General features: G+C 45.4%; 1 long non-coding RNA gene and 1 other non-coding gene across 2 annotated transcripts; one reads left to right on the forward strand and one right to left on the reverse strand.

Annotated features, from left to right (window-relative positions):
* Nucleotides 1-8922: 8922 nt before the first annotated feature.
* LOC139570323 (uncharacterized) lies at nt 8923-13433 on the reverse strand. Its single transcript, XR_011674051.1, has 2 exons — nt 13278-13433; nt 8923-10864 (listed from the first exon to the last, which is right to left on the reverse strand). It is a non-coding gene; the product is annotated as an uncharacterized lncRNA (long non-coding RNA).
* A 402-nt stretch (nt 13434-13835) lies between these two features.
* trnat-cgu (transfer RNA threonine (anticodon CGU)) lies at nt 13836-13907 on the forward strand. The gene has a single exon. It is a non-coding gene; the product is annotated as a tRNA-Thr (tRNA).
* Nucleotides 13908-14864: the final 957 nt, after the last annotated feature.

Below are 14864 nucleotides of genomic sequence, written 5' to 3' on the forward strand. Positions count from 1 at the left end.
AAAGAAATACAGGTCTCTTTTCTGCCCGTCATCACACTCCCTCACCTGATTGGTCGTTTCCCACGAAGCGTAAACCGGCATTCACGTCATCACACTCCCTCACCTGATTGGTCGAGTAGGCGGACCTTCTTACCTTGTGGCTGTGGTAACTAGTGACGCACACGCGATTCTTCTTTTTCTTTATATGTATCAGCAGACTACACTCAGAAAGTCTATTGCCGCCACCTACTGTGCGGGATGAAAACAAAAAGATCACAAAAATAGAAACATTGTCGGTGTGAGGGGGCAAAAAATATCCAAAACATCTTATTTCTTCTGTTTAAACAAAACCGCCAAATCAGGAGCCTGGGAGTGTGGCACATCTTCCATTGAAGTCCCACATACTTTTCAGCTGCAGCCACAATGATGTTCAACTTCTTAGATTTCTTTAATACTTTGTGCCGTACAATTAATAACAGTTGTAATAAATGCTATAAAATCTTTTTAACACACTGTTCTCTTGCTTGACACACGGGCTGTGTTGCATCTGGGTATCATACCTTCAACACTGTCACTTGCTTTCTCAACTCTTTTGGTTGCATCCGCATAGGAGATCTGATGGACCGTCCTGACTTTCGCCAGCTCAACTTCCTTCACCCTTTTACAGGGCACTTCAAGACCTGGCCACCCCTCATAGCCTGGTTCCTCTCTCGGTTTCTTCCTAGGTTTTGGCCTTCCTAGGGAGTTTTTCCTAGCCACTGTGCTTCCACACCTGCATTGCTTGCTGTTTGGGGTTTTAGGCTGGGTTTCTGTACAGCACTTTGAGATATCAGCTGATGTAAGAAGGGCTATATGAATAAATTTGGATCATGATCTCCACCACAATCGCAGCCCTGACCTTCTTCACTCCGATCTTCAGCCTCCACACATATGCCACATGGCCAAATCCTTTACAGTTTTTACATTGTAGCATTTTGTGGACGAATGGTCTTACCTTAACTTACTTACCTTAGCTTTAACATGTGTAGGAATGGTCTTACCTTACATACCTTTAGCTTTAACATGTGTAAGGATGGTCTTACCTTACATACCTTTAGCTTTAACATGTGTAGTGATGGTCTTACCTTACATACCTTTAGCTTTAACATGTGTAGGAATGGTCTTACCTTACCTTACATACCTTTAGCTTTAACATGTGTAGGAATGGTCTTACCTTACATACCTTTAGCTTTAACATGTGTAGGGATGGTCTTACCTTACATACCTTTAGCTTTAACATGTGTAGGAATGGTCTTACCTTACCTTACTTACCTTTAACTTTAACATGTGTAGGAATGGTCTTACCTCACCTTACATACCTTTAACTTTAACATGTGTAGTGATGGTCTTACCTTACATACCTTTAGCTTTAACATGTGTAGGAATGGTCTTACCTTACCTTACATACCTTTAGCTTTAACATGTGTAGGAATGGTCTTACCTTACCTTACATACCTTTAACATGTGTAGTGATGGTCTTACCTTACATACCTTTAGCTTTAACATGTGTAGGAATGGTCTTACCTTACATACCTTTAACATGTGTAGTGATGGTCTTACCTTACATACCTTTAGCTTTAACATGTGTAGGAATGGTCTTACCTTACATACCTTTAGCTTTAACATGTGTAGGAATGGGCTTACCTTACTTACCTTTAGCTTTAACATGTGTAGGGATGGTCTTACCTTACATACCTTTAGCTTTAACATGTGTAGGAATGGTCTTACCTTACATACCTTTAGCTTTAACATGTGTAGGGATGGTCTTACCTTACATACCTTTAGCTTTAACATGTGTAGGGAGCAGTGGAGGCTGCTGAGTGGAGGACGACTCATAATAATGGCTGGTAACTGAGCGGATGGAATGGCATCAAACCATGTGTTTGCTGCGTTTGATACGATTCCGCCCTGGCCATTACCACGAGCCCGTCCTCCCCAATTAAGGTGCCACCAACCTCCTGTGGTAGGGAGGTGTTCTTTGTCCAATTAAAAACAAAACAATAGACTCTCTTCCCTTTCTCCATTCATTGTTCTGGTCAGGTGTCAGGAACTAACCACACCTGCTCTTCCCTTCTCTTTTAGGTATCTGACCTCGACTTCCATCGACATCCCGGAGATGACTCCCTGAACCAAGTTCAGAACACCACACTTTGGATGTCACGATTCCTGTGATTCCCACTGCACTCTTTCTCCTGTTCCTGTGATTCCCACTGCACTCTTTCTCTCTGTTCCTGTGATTCCCACTGCACTCTTTCTCGCTGTTCCTGTGATTCCCACTGCACTCTTTCTCTCTGTTCCTGTGATTCCCACTGCACTCTTTCTCTCTGTTCCTGTGATTCCCACTGCACTCTTTCTCCTGTTCCTGTGATTCCCACTGCACTCTTTCTCCTGTTCCTGTGATTCCCACTGCACTCTTTCTCTCTGTTCCTGTGATTCCCACTGCACTCTTTCTCGCTGTTCCTGTGATTCCCACTGCACTCTTTCTCTCTGTTCCTGTGATTCCCACTGCACTCTTTCTCTCTGTTCCTGTGATTCCCACTGCACTCTTTCTCCTGTTCCTGTGATTCCCACTGCACTCTTTCTCTCTGTTCCTGTGATTCCCACTGCACTCTTTCTCTCTGTTCCTGTGATTCCCACTGCACTCTTTCTCGCTGTTCCTGTGATTCCCACTGCACTCTTTCTCGCTGTTCCTGTGATTCCCACTGCACTCTTTCTCGCTGTTCCTGTGATTCCCACTGCACTCTTTCTCGCTGTTCCTGTGATTCCCACTGCACTCTTTCTCCTGTTCCTGTGATTCCCACTGCACTCTTTCTCTCTGTTCCTGTGATTCCCACTGCACTCTTTCTCTCTGTTCCTGTGATTCCCACTGCACTCTTTCTCCTGTTCCTGTGATTCCCACTGCACTCTTTCTCTCTGTTCCTGTGATTCCCACTGCACTCTTTCTCGCTGTTCCTGTGATTCCCACTGCACTCTTTCTCGCTGTTCCTGTGATTCCCACTGCACTCTTTCTCTCTGTTCCTGTGATTCCCACTGCACTCTTTCTCGCTGTTCCTGTGATTCCCACTGCACTCTTTCTCTCTGTTCCTGTGATTCCCACTGCACTCTTTCTCGCTGTTCCTGTGATTCCCACTGCACTCTTTCTCTCTGTTCCTGTGATTCCCACTGCACTCTTTCTCGCTGTTCCTGTGATTCCCACTGCACTCTTTCTCGCTGTTCCTGTGATTCCCACTGCACTCTTTCTCTCTGTTCCTGTGATTCCCACTGCACTCTTTCTCGCTGTTCCTGTGATTCCCACTGCACTCTTTCTCGCTGTTCCTGTGATTCCCACTGCACTCTTTCTCTCTGTTCCTGTGATTCCCACTGCACTCTTTCTCTCTGTTCCTGTGATTCCCACTGCACTCTTTCTCGCTGTTCCTGTGATTCCCACTGCACTCTTTCTCGCTGTTCCTGTGATTCCCACTGCACTCTTTCTCTCTGTTCCTGTGATTCCCACTGCACTCTTTCTCGCTGTTCCTGTGATTCCCACTGCACTCTTTCTCTCTGTTCCTGTGATTCCTACTGCACTCTTTCTCGCTGTTCCTGTGATTCCCACTGCACTCTTTCTCGCTGTTCCTGTGATTCCCACTGCACTCTTTCTCGCTGTTCCTGTGATTCCCACTGCACTCTTTCTCGCTGTTCCTGTGATTCCCACTGCACTCTTTCTCGCTGTTCCTGTGATTCCCACTGCACTCTTTCTCGCTGTTCCTGTGATTCCCACTGCACTCTTTCTCGCTGTTCCTGTGATTCCCACTGCACTCTTTCTCGCTGTTCCTGTGATTCCCACTGCACTCTTTCTCGCTGTTCCTGTGATTCCCACTGCACTCTTTCTCGCTGTTCCTGTGATTCCCACTGCACTCTTTCTCGCTGTTCCTGTGATTCCCACTGCACTCTTTCTCGCTGTTCCTGTGATTCCCACTGCACTCTTTCTCGCTGTTCCTGTGATTCCCACTGCACTCTTTCTCGCTGTTCCTGTGATTCCCACTGCACTCTTTCTCCTGTTCCTGTGATTCCTACTGCACTCTTTCTCTCTGTTCCTGTGATTCCCACTGCACTCTTTCTCCTGTTCCTGTGATTCCCACTGCACTCTTTCTCTCTGTTCCTGTGATTCCCACTGCACTCTTTCTCTCTGTTCCTGTGATTCCCACTGCACTCTTTCTCTCTGTTCCTGTGATTCCCACTGCACTCTTTCTCTCTGTTCCTGTGATTCCCACTGCACTCTTTCTCCTGTTCCTGTGATTCCCACTGCACTCTTTCTCTCTGTTCCTGTGATTCCCACTGCACTCTTTCTCTCTGTTCCTGTGATTCCCACTGCACTCTTTCTCGCTGTTCCTGTGATTCCCACTGCACTCTTTCTCGCTGTTCCTGTGATTCCCACTGCACTCTTTCTCGCTGTTCCTGTGATTCCCACTGCACTCTTTCTCGCTGTTCCTGTGATTCCCACTGCACTCTTTCTCCTGTTCCTGTGATTCCCACTGCACTCTTTCTCTCTGTTCCTGTGATTCCCACTGCACTCTTTCTCTCTGTTCCTGTGATTCCCACTGCACTCTTTCTCCTGTTCCTGTGATTCCCACTGCACTCTTTCTCTCTGTTCCTGTGATTCCCACTGCACTCTTTCTCGCTGTTCCTGTGATTCCCACTGCACTCTTTCTCGCTGTTCCTGTGATTCCCACTGCACTCTTTCTCTCTGTTCCTGTGATTCCCACTGCACTCTTTCTCGCTGTTCCTGTGATTCCCACTGCACTCTTTCTCTCTGTTCCTGTGATTCCCACTGCACTCTTTCTCGCTGTTCCTGTGATTCCCACTGCACTCTTTCTCTCTGTTCCTGTGATTCCCACTGCACTCTTTCTCGCTGTTCCTGTGATTCCCACTGCACTCTTTCTCGCTGTTCCTGTGATTCCCACTGCACTCTTTCTCTCTGTTCCTGTGATTCCCACTGCACTCTTTCTCGCTGTTCCTGTGATTCCCACTGCACTCTTTCTCGCTGTTCCTGTGATTCCCACTGCACTCTTTCTCTCTGTTCCTGTGATTCCCACTGCACTCTTTCTCTCTGTTCCTGTGATTCCCACTGCACTCTTTCTCGCTGTTCCTGTGATTCCCACTGCACTCTTTCTCGCTGTTCCTGTGATTCCCACTGCACTCTTTCTCTCTGTTCCTGTGATTCCCACTGCACTCTTTCTCGCTGTTCCTGTGATTCCCACTGCACTCTTTCTCTCTGTTCCTGTGATTCCTACTGCACTCTTTCTCGCTGTTCCTGTGATTCCCACTGCACTCTTTCTCGCTGTTCCTGTGATTCCCACTGCACTCTTTCTCGCTGTTCCTGTGATTCCCACTGCACTCTTTCTCGCTGTTCCTGTGATTCCCACTGCACTCTTTCTCGCTGTTCCTGTGATTCCCACTGCACTCTTTCTCGCTGTTCCTGTGATTCCCACTGCACTCTTTCTCGCTGTTCCTGTGATTCCCACTGCACTCTTTCTCGCTGTTCCTGTGATTCCCACTGCACTCTTTCTCGCTGTTCCTGTGATTCCCACTGCACTCTTTCTCGCTGTTCCTGTGATTCCCACTGCACTCTTTCTCGCTGTTCCTGTGATTCCCACTGCACTCTTTCTCGCTGTTCCTGTGATTCCCACTGCACTCTTTCTCGCTGTTCCTGTGATTCCCACTGCACTCTTTCTCGCTGTTCCTGTGATTCCCACTGCACTCTTTCTCGCTGTTCCTGTGATTCCCACTGCACTCTTTCTCGCTGTTCCTGTGATTCCCACTGCACTCTTTCTCTCTGTTCCTGTGATTCCTACTGCACTCTTTCTCGCTGTTCCTGTGATTCCCACTGCACTCTTTCTCGCTGTTCCTGTGATTCCCACTGCACTCTTTCTCTCTGTTCCTGTGATTCCCACTGCACTCTTTCTCGCTGTTCCTGTGATTCCCACTGCACTCTTTCTCGCTGTTCCTGTGATTCCCACTGCACTCTTTCTCGCTGTTCCTGTGATTCCCACTGCACTCTTTCTCGCTGTTCCTGTGATTCCCACTGCACTCTTTCTCTCTGTTCCTGTGATTCCTACTGCACTCTTTCTCGCTGTTCCTGTGATTCCCACTGCACTCTTTCTCGCTGTTCCTGTGATTCCCACTGCACTCTTTCTCTCTGTTCCTGTGATTCCCACTGCACTCTTTATCTCTGTTCCTGTGATTCCCACTGCACTCTTTCTCCTGTTCCTGTGATTCCCACTGCACTCTTTCTCTCTGTTCCTGTGATTCCCACTGCACTCTTTCTCTCTGTTCCTGTGATTCCCACTGCACTCTTTCTCCCTGTTCCTGTGATTCCTACTGCACTCTTTCTCCTGTTCCTGTGATTCCCACTGCACTCTTTCTCTATGTTCCTGTGATTCCCACTGCACTCTTTCTCCTGTTCCTGTGATTCCCACTGCACTCTTTCTCCTGTTCCTGTGATTCCCACTGCACTCTTTCTCTCTGTTCCTGTGATTCCCACTGCACTCTTTCTCCTGTTCCTGTGATTCCCACTGCACTCTTTCTCCTGTTCCTGTGATTCCCACTGCACTCTTTCTCTCTGTTCCTGTGATTCCCACTGCACTCTTTCTCTCTGTTCCTGTGATTCCCAATGCACTCTTTCTCTCTGTTCCTGTGATTCCCACTGCACTCTTTCTCCTGTTCCTGTGATTCCCACTGCACTCTTTATCTCTGTTCCTGTGATTCCCACTGCACTCTTTCTCCTGTTCCTGTGATTCCCACTGCACTCTTTCTCTCTGTTCCTGTGATTCCCACTGCACTCTTTCTCCCTGTTCCTGTGATTCCCACTGCAGTCTTTCTCCTGTTCCTGTGATTCCCACTGCACTCTTTCTCTCTGTTCCTGTGATTCCCACTGCACTCTTTCTCTCTGTTCCTGTGATTCCCACTGCACTCTTTCTCCTGTTCCTGTGATTCCCACTGCACTCTTTCTCTCTTTTCCTGTGATTCCCACTGCACTCTTTCTCCTGTTCCTGTGATTCCCACTGCACTCTTTCTCTCTGTTCCTGTGATTCCCACTGCACTCTTTCTCTCTGTTCCTGGGTTTTTCCACACAAGACAGTGTCTAGGGTCAAATCAACAAACATCCAGTCAGTGGCGGGTCCTGTGGGAGAAAACAGCTTGTTGATGAGAGAGGTCGAAGAAGCATGGCAAGAATCGTGCAAGCTAAAAGGCGGGCCACAAACAGACAAATAACAGCACAGTGCAACAGTGGTGTGCAGAACGCTCCTTGTCATGAATTGGCTATTGCAGCAGACGACCACAACGAATTCACTCCCATTAGCTAAAAACAAGGAAGTGTCTCCAGTGAGCATGCGATCACCAACACTGGACAATTGAGTAGAAAACCATTGCCTGGTCCAATTTAATCCCGGTTCCTGTTGATGGCAGAGTCAGGATTTGGCGTAAGCAGCATGAGTCCATGGCCACATCCTGCCTGGTGTCAACAGTACAGGCTGGTGGTGGTGGTGTAATGGTGTGGGGAATGTTTTCCTGGCACACGTTAGATCCCTTGATACCAATTGAGCAACGTTTGAATGTCACACCATGTAGAATCCATGCCCTGAAGAATTCAGGCTGTTCTGGAGGCAAAGGGTGGTCCGACCCGGTACTTAATGGGTGTACCTAATAAACAGAGTATATATCAGACATGTAGAAGTGAAGAGTATGGTACTAATAGGAATGGACTGACCCACAAACATAATGAGGACGGGAATAGGCCCAACTGAGCAAATAGCCTAGTATAATGAGAGAGAGAGAAAGAGAGATATATTTATTCAGAAACTTGGTCTGATGACATATTTAGGGGGCAGGCACCATAGAAGCAGCAAACCGGGGAAAGTTTACAGTTGATCTGGAAGGAAGAAGCAGTCTTCCTGATATTCTCAATCCCTGATACGAATCAAGAGGGCAAAGAGAAGAAGAATCTTTGACCTTGATGGACCATATTTATCTGTGGACATTCCTGAGTCCATGGCTCCATTACAAATAGCACCCCATTCCTTATGTAGTGCACTACTTTTGACCAGGACCCATAGGGATCTGGTGAAACATAGTGCACTACTTTTGACCAGGGCCCATAGGGATCTGGTGAAACGTAGTGCACTATGTAGGGAATGGGTTGCCATTTGGGACTGGGGTCATGTTGTTTATGTTAGAAGCAGGAGTCATGTGAGACTATGGCAGGGGCCTCCAACCCTGTTCCTGGAGTGCTACCCTCCTGTAGGTTTTCACTCCAACCCCAGTTGTCACTAACCTGATTCAGTTTATCAACCAGATAATTATTAGAATCAGGTGTGCTAGATTAGGGTTGGAGTGCAAACCTACAGGAGGGTAGTTCTCCAGGAACAGGGTTGAAGTTAAAACCTACAGGAGGGTATCTCTCCAGGAACAAGGTTGAAGTTAAAACCTACAGGACGGTGGTTCTCCAGGAACAAGGTTGGAGTTAAAACCTACAGGACAGTAGTTCTCCAGGAACAAGGTTGGAGTTTAAACCTACAGGACAGTAGTTCTCCAGGAACAGGGTTGGAGTGTAAACCTACAGGAGGGTAGTTCTCCAGGAACAAGGTTGAAGTAAAAACCTACAGGACAGTAGTTCTCCAGGAACAAGGTTGGAGTGTAAACCTACAGGAGGGTATCTCTCCAGGAACAGGTTTGAAGTTAAAACCTACAGGACAGTAGTTCTCCAGGAACAAGGTTGAAGTTAAAACCTACAGGACAGTATCTCAGTGACGTCATTACAACCAGCTATGACCACTGGCATGGCACCCAACTTTCAAAGGAATTACAAATCATAGTTTGTACATGATAAACGAATACTTCAAATACATTAAGGAGGAAAGAATAGTGCAGAGTTAATCACATTATTTATTAACCTGACATTAATACCTTTTGTTTACATAGAAACCAACAACCAGGTAGTGATTCAGCAAAATACACACAGTAGCACTTGAGTCGACAACAATGGCCAACAGACATGATAATAGTCAACCAGGTAGACGGGTAACAGATCCAACAATGATACAAGCATGATTTTAAAACGAGATGTTATGACGTGCAAATACAGAGAAAAACGTTAAAGGTGTCATCGACATGGAAACGTGTAAAAAAATTTAATCTAGACAGTAACTTAAAAAGGTGTTATCTTTCTCTTACATGGAAGGTTTCAGACAGTTTAAGTCTAGTCCTGGGCTAAAAAATAATAAATCACTTTTAATAGAGATTCTCCATTGACCAGGCTTTTTATTCTAGGACTAGGCTTAATCTGTGTGCGGGAAAGCGGTGTATAATGTTTAGTCCCAACAGTGTCATTATTATGTAGGCTTATTCTAGTCACATGGATGGAAGCCATGTTTCACAAATCCCTTTCGGCAATATAAAGTACCAAAATGAATCAATCACATTCAATGGATGATAGTTTTAAATTAAACAAGTGGCCAGGAGTTAGCCTGGTCCTAGATCTGTTTGTATGGTCTTGCCCACTCCTACGGTCATTATGGTCATTGTTGGCAAGACAGCACAAACAGATCAGGGACCAGGCTACAGTCATTACGGCACTCAAGCTCTCAGATTGAATAGCCCCTCTCCAGCTACCCTCAGCTCCCACACTTCCTCTCAATCCCGTTCCAAGTAACAGCAGAGTGACGAACGAGACTTGGAGGGGTGACTACTCAAACAAGCTCTAATAGAGCCTTTGTACTGTATACCAGGACTACTTTCCACCAGGAAGCTTCCACAAGCAACTCCTCATGGTCTCTTGAGCTCGTCTTCCAATAGTAGTGCTTTGATGAAACAGAATCCTATACCTACCCAGTTGTCATACCTATCCAGACCGTTCTTTGATGGTCAGGGCCGAGGGGAAGGACTAGGGAGGGGTTGCAGACTGTCTGTTGAGCTCCAGTAGTAGTAGTAGTAATGTGATGATCCAGCGTTACACTGCTTATACCCATCTGCTTATACCTATCAAGACCCGATCAGATCTGCCAACACCCAAGGGTTAGGGGCCAAGGTCATTATCTTATGCTAAGTGGCGTCACTCCTACACGATGCCCCGTCCCTAAACTGACAGTCATCGCATGATATGACATAAGACAATGGGGGAGGGTTAGGGAGTGATTTGGGACCGGCTGTTAGTCTGGTGAGTAGCCGACGCTAGCCGTAATGCAGTCCTTAGGTCTGGAGTATCTAGGACCGTCTCATCTCCCATCTCCGCTGGAATAGGGTGAAGTTGCCCCTAGATGCTGATATTGGGTCAGTTTAGTATTTTCCCCACTACTGGTTACAGATAGGATTGAGGGAGGGGGAAATGATCCAAGATCTGTACCTAGGGGAAACTTTCCCCCGGGGCCATCTCACTGACTGAATACGACCATGGCTTCAGTGTTTTCTCCACAGTATGTAGGTCATGAGGAGGACGAGGCCTGCGGACAGGGCTGTTATGACACACTGGTGGATGGTGAGGACGCTCTCCAGGTTGTCGATGCGTTCCTCCATGGCACTGGTGTGGAAGTAGTCATAGACCCCCGCCCCGATGCTCCACACGGCCCACACAGCATCCACGATCAGGGGCATGGTAGGTCGTCAGAGGGGGTGAGGCTGAGAAGGGGACCGAGGGATGTCACAGGGGTGGGACTTCAGGGTCTCTCCAGCTTCAAGGGTTTAACCTACACCTGGGACATGGAGGAGTGGAAGATCAGCGATGGCTTGGGACAGGGCTGGGGTGTCAGTTCAGGGTCTCTCCAGCCTCTCCCGGGTTCCTACCGCAGTAGCGCTGATTCCTAGGCTTTCTCACCTGCAAAGGAACAGTTGGGAATGTAGCTTTACCAGGTTATATAGATGCAATATTATGAATATAGAATGGAATATGAAATTGAGTTACGGTAAGTAACATCCCCCTCTTCAAAGGGGGTGACACTCTAGACCCAAACTGCTACAGTCCTATATCTATCCTACCCTGTCTTTCTAAGGTCTTCGAAAGCCAAGTTAACAAACAGATTACCGACCATTTCAAATCCCACCGTACCTTCTTCGCTATGCAATCTGGTTTCAGAGCTGGTCATGGGTGCACCTCAGCCACGCTCAAGGTCCTAAACGACATCATAACCGCCATCGATAAGAGACATTACTGTGCAGCCGTATTCATCGACCTGGCCGAGGCTTTCGACTCTGTCAATCACCACATTCTTATTGGCAGACTCGACAGCCTTGGTTTCTCAAATGATTGCCTCGCCTGGTTTACCAACTACTTCTCTGATATAGTTCAGTGTGTCAAATCGGAGGGCCTGTTGTCTGGGGGTGCCACAGGGTTCAATTCTCGGGCCGACTCTCTTCTCTGTATACAACGATGTATACAGCAACAAAGCATCCTTCACTCATGCTGCCAAACATACCCTCGTAAAACTGACCATCCTACCGATCCTCGACTTTGGTGATGTCATCTATAAAATAGCCTCCAACACTCTCCTCAACAAATTGGATGCAGTCTATCACAGTGCCATCCGTTTTGTCACCAAAGCCCCATACACTACCCACCATTGCGACCTGTACGCTCTCGTTGGTTGGCCCTCGCTTCATACTCATCGCCAAACCCACTGGCTACAGGTTATCTACAAGTCTCTGCTAGGAAAAGCCCCGCCTTATCTCAGCTCACTGGTCACCATAGCAGCACACATTCGTAGCACGCGCTCCAGCAGGTATATCTCACTGGTCACCCCCAAAGCCAATTCCTCCTTTGGTCGTCTTTCCTTCCAGTTCTCTGCAGCCAACGACTGGAACGAACTGCAAAAATCTCTGAAGCTGGAGGGTCATATCTCCCTCACTAGCTTTAAGCATCAGCTGTCAGAGCAGCTCACAGATCACTGCACCTGTACATAGCCCATCTGTAAACAGCCCATCTATCTACCTACCTCATCCCCATACTATAATTATTTATTTATTTATCTATCTTGCTCCTTTGCACCCCAGTATCTCTACTTGCACATTCATCTTTTGCACATCTACCATTCCAGTGTTTAATTGCTATATTGTAATTACTTCACCACCATGGCCTATTTATTGCCTTACCTCCCTTATCTTACCTCATTTGCACTCACTGTACATATACTTTTTGTTTTCTTTTGTTCTACTGTATTATTGACTGCATGTTTTGTTTATTCCATGTGTAACTCTGTGTTGTTGTATGTGTCGAATTGCTATGCTTTATCTTGGCCAGGTCGCAGTTGTAAATGAGAACTTGTTCTCAACTGGCCTACCTGGTTAAATAAAGGTGAAATAAAACATATAAAAATAGGTAGGCTAACGTTACTCTGTTGTAGCTAAACGAGAACTAGCATGGTCAAAAAGTGACACACACACTTATGATCTTATAGAACACGTTTCACTGCCCTGATTCAGGGAACCTGAATAATACTGTATGTTCCACGGAACACACATGTGGAACATAGCTTCGTTTCAAAGCTCAGGCTAACAACATTGTAATGTTATTGTAGCTAGCTCACAACATTGTAATGTTATTGTAGCTAGCTCACAACATTGTAATGTTATTGTAGCTAGCTCACAACGTTGTAATGTTATTGTAGCTAGCTCACAACATTGTAATGTTATTGTAGCTAGCTAACAATATTGTAATGGTATTGTAGCTCGCTAACAATATTGTAATGGTATTGTAGCTAGCTAACAATATTGTAATGTTATTGTAGCTAGCTCACAACATTGTAATGTTATTGTAGCTAGCTCACAACATTGTAATGTTATTGTAGTTAGCTCACAGCATTGTAATGTTATTGTAGTTAGCTCACAGCATTGTAATGTTATTGTAGTTAGCTCACAGCATTGTAATGTTATTGTAGCTAGATAACATTGTAATGTTATTGTAGCTAGCTCACAACATTGTAATGTTATTGTAGTTAGCTCACAACATTGTAATGTTATTGTAGCTAGATAACATTGTAATGTTATTGTAGCTAGCTCACAACATTGTAATGTTATTGTAGCTAGCTAACAACATTGCAACTTGTTACAGTGCGGTGCACATAACATCAGACAAAGATTATTATTAGGCCCATATGTATTCGACCAACATTCCATGAATTTGCTACCTTCGGTGACCACTTTTGACAATGACACCGGTACAGAACTCTCATATGGTCAGCTAGTTAGCTAACTAGCTACATCTTTGCTGAGCTATGAACATGCCTAGGACTTACCAAAATGACCCAAGCGCACAGGTTAAAATGAGACACGCTTGCAATCTGCATCCAAGTTCTCTATCTAGCTATAAATCACATAATCGTCAACATATAACGTTCGATGCTCAAGATACCAAACTGGGCTAGCAACATGATCATTAGCTTAGTCACCCACTACATCCGGGTGCAGTGCTACATTCAGGAACACATGGATAGGGCGTGTTCTAAATAGCGTCATACAATCGATCAATGCTGATAATAAACACAATACGTATCGGGCATCATCATCGTCCTATTTTGCTTTCTAGCGGCTAGTCACATTTTGAAAACGACCCATGTAGCTAACTTCCAGTAGCTAGCTACCAACGTCAGTTTTACCTAAGCTTAGCTAAGTGGTCAACTGGAAGATGACATGGTGTGTCTTGGTTTGGAGATGTATGTTTGAGATTGCTCGTCATAAACACTTGCTACTATCAATAAATATATTTGTATCATCCATAACATTTTCCAAACGGATTCAGTCAATTGGCAGGAAAAAGGTTTGAAAACTCATATTTTTCCTACGCACTATTACCAGGCGCGGTGGCCAAGTGGTAAGGCGTCGGTCTCGTAAACCGAAGATCGCGGGCTCGATCCCCGTCCGTGCCTCGGAAACGAAGTCCGTGGTGGACACATTTTTAAACCGGACAGTTCCAACGTGATACTTCATTGTGATATTTGATATATACTGTATTTCAAACTCAATATAAAGTTAATGGATTGATAAAACGTTTAAATCTCAACAATGTACAATGTAAAAGTTATATGCTAAGACTTCTCATACATAAATGGTGTTCATCAACACAATATATTGGAGACATCAAGGTAAAACAGGTTTAGAGGTAAATCAAATCTAGGAGACATCAATGTAAAACAGTTCTTTAGCTAAAAAATCTTTCACTTTTATTTCAGACGTTTATTTGGCACGCCCCTCCTAATGACCACCAGTCGGCGCTCCAACTCCAATAGTGTGTATAGACCAGTTAAGTAGCCCAATGAGATTTTATATACAGATCAGATGAGAGATCAGCCATCATACAATGACACATGGATGAAAGAAACAAAAACTAGACTCTAAAGACTGAGTTCTTGTCTATCTTTGTAAATATACATGTTTGTAAATATAGATCTTGTTTTCAATCCAATGCCTGTAATAGACAGCCTGATAATATAGGCCTAAAATATGAAAACATGATTAGGCAAATCAACGTTCTAAATGTATATTTTACTCAGAAACTTGATAAATCCTAATATGGTATACGAAAACCTCGTTGTTCTGATTATTGTTTGGAAGAGGAAGGTACAATAGTAATTTATTCCCCACACTTTTACATAGGAGAGTGCAGAGCCAAACCTTTCCATTTGGTGGCAATGGTTACTGCAAGATCTCAACTGTCTCCAGGACTGTGTTCTTCTGGAGCTCGACATACCTACTTCCTAGTCACCACCACCTAGAATTCCATTTTAGGGAGGGCCTGAAAAGGAGGCTCGCACTACGCGGCCCACACAGCACAGCCAGAGCCACTGGGTTTGGGCTACTGTCTCTAGGTGCTGCACGGGACGATC

Source organism: Salvelinus alpinus, chromosome 1 (assembly GCF_045679555.1).
Source record: "Salvelinus alpinus chromosome 1, SLU_Salpinus.1, whole genome shotgun sequence".
Lineage (NCBI taxonomy): Eukaryota > Metazoa > Chordata > Actinopteri > Salmoniformes > Salmonidae > Salvelinus > Salvelinus alpinus.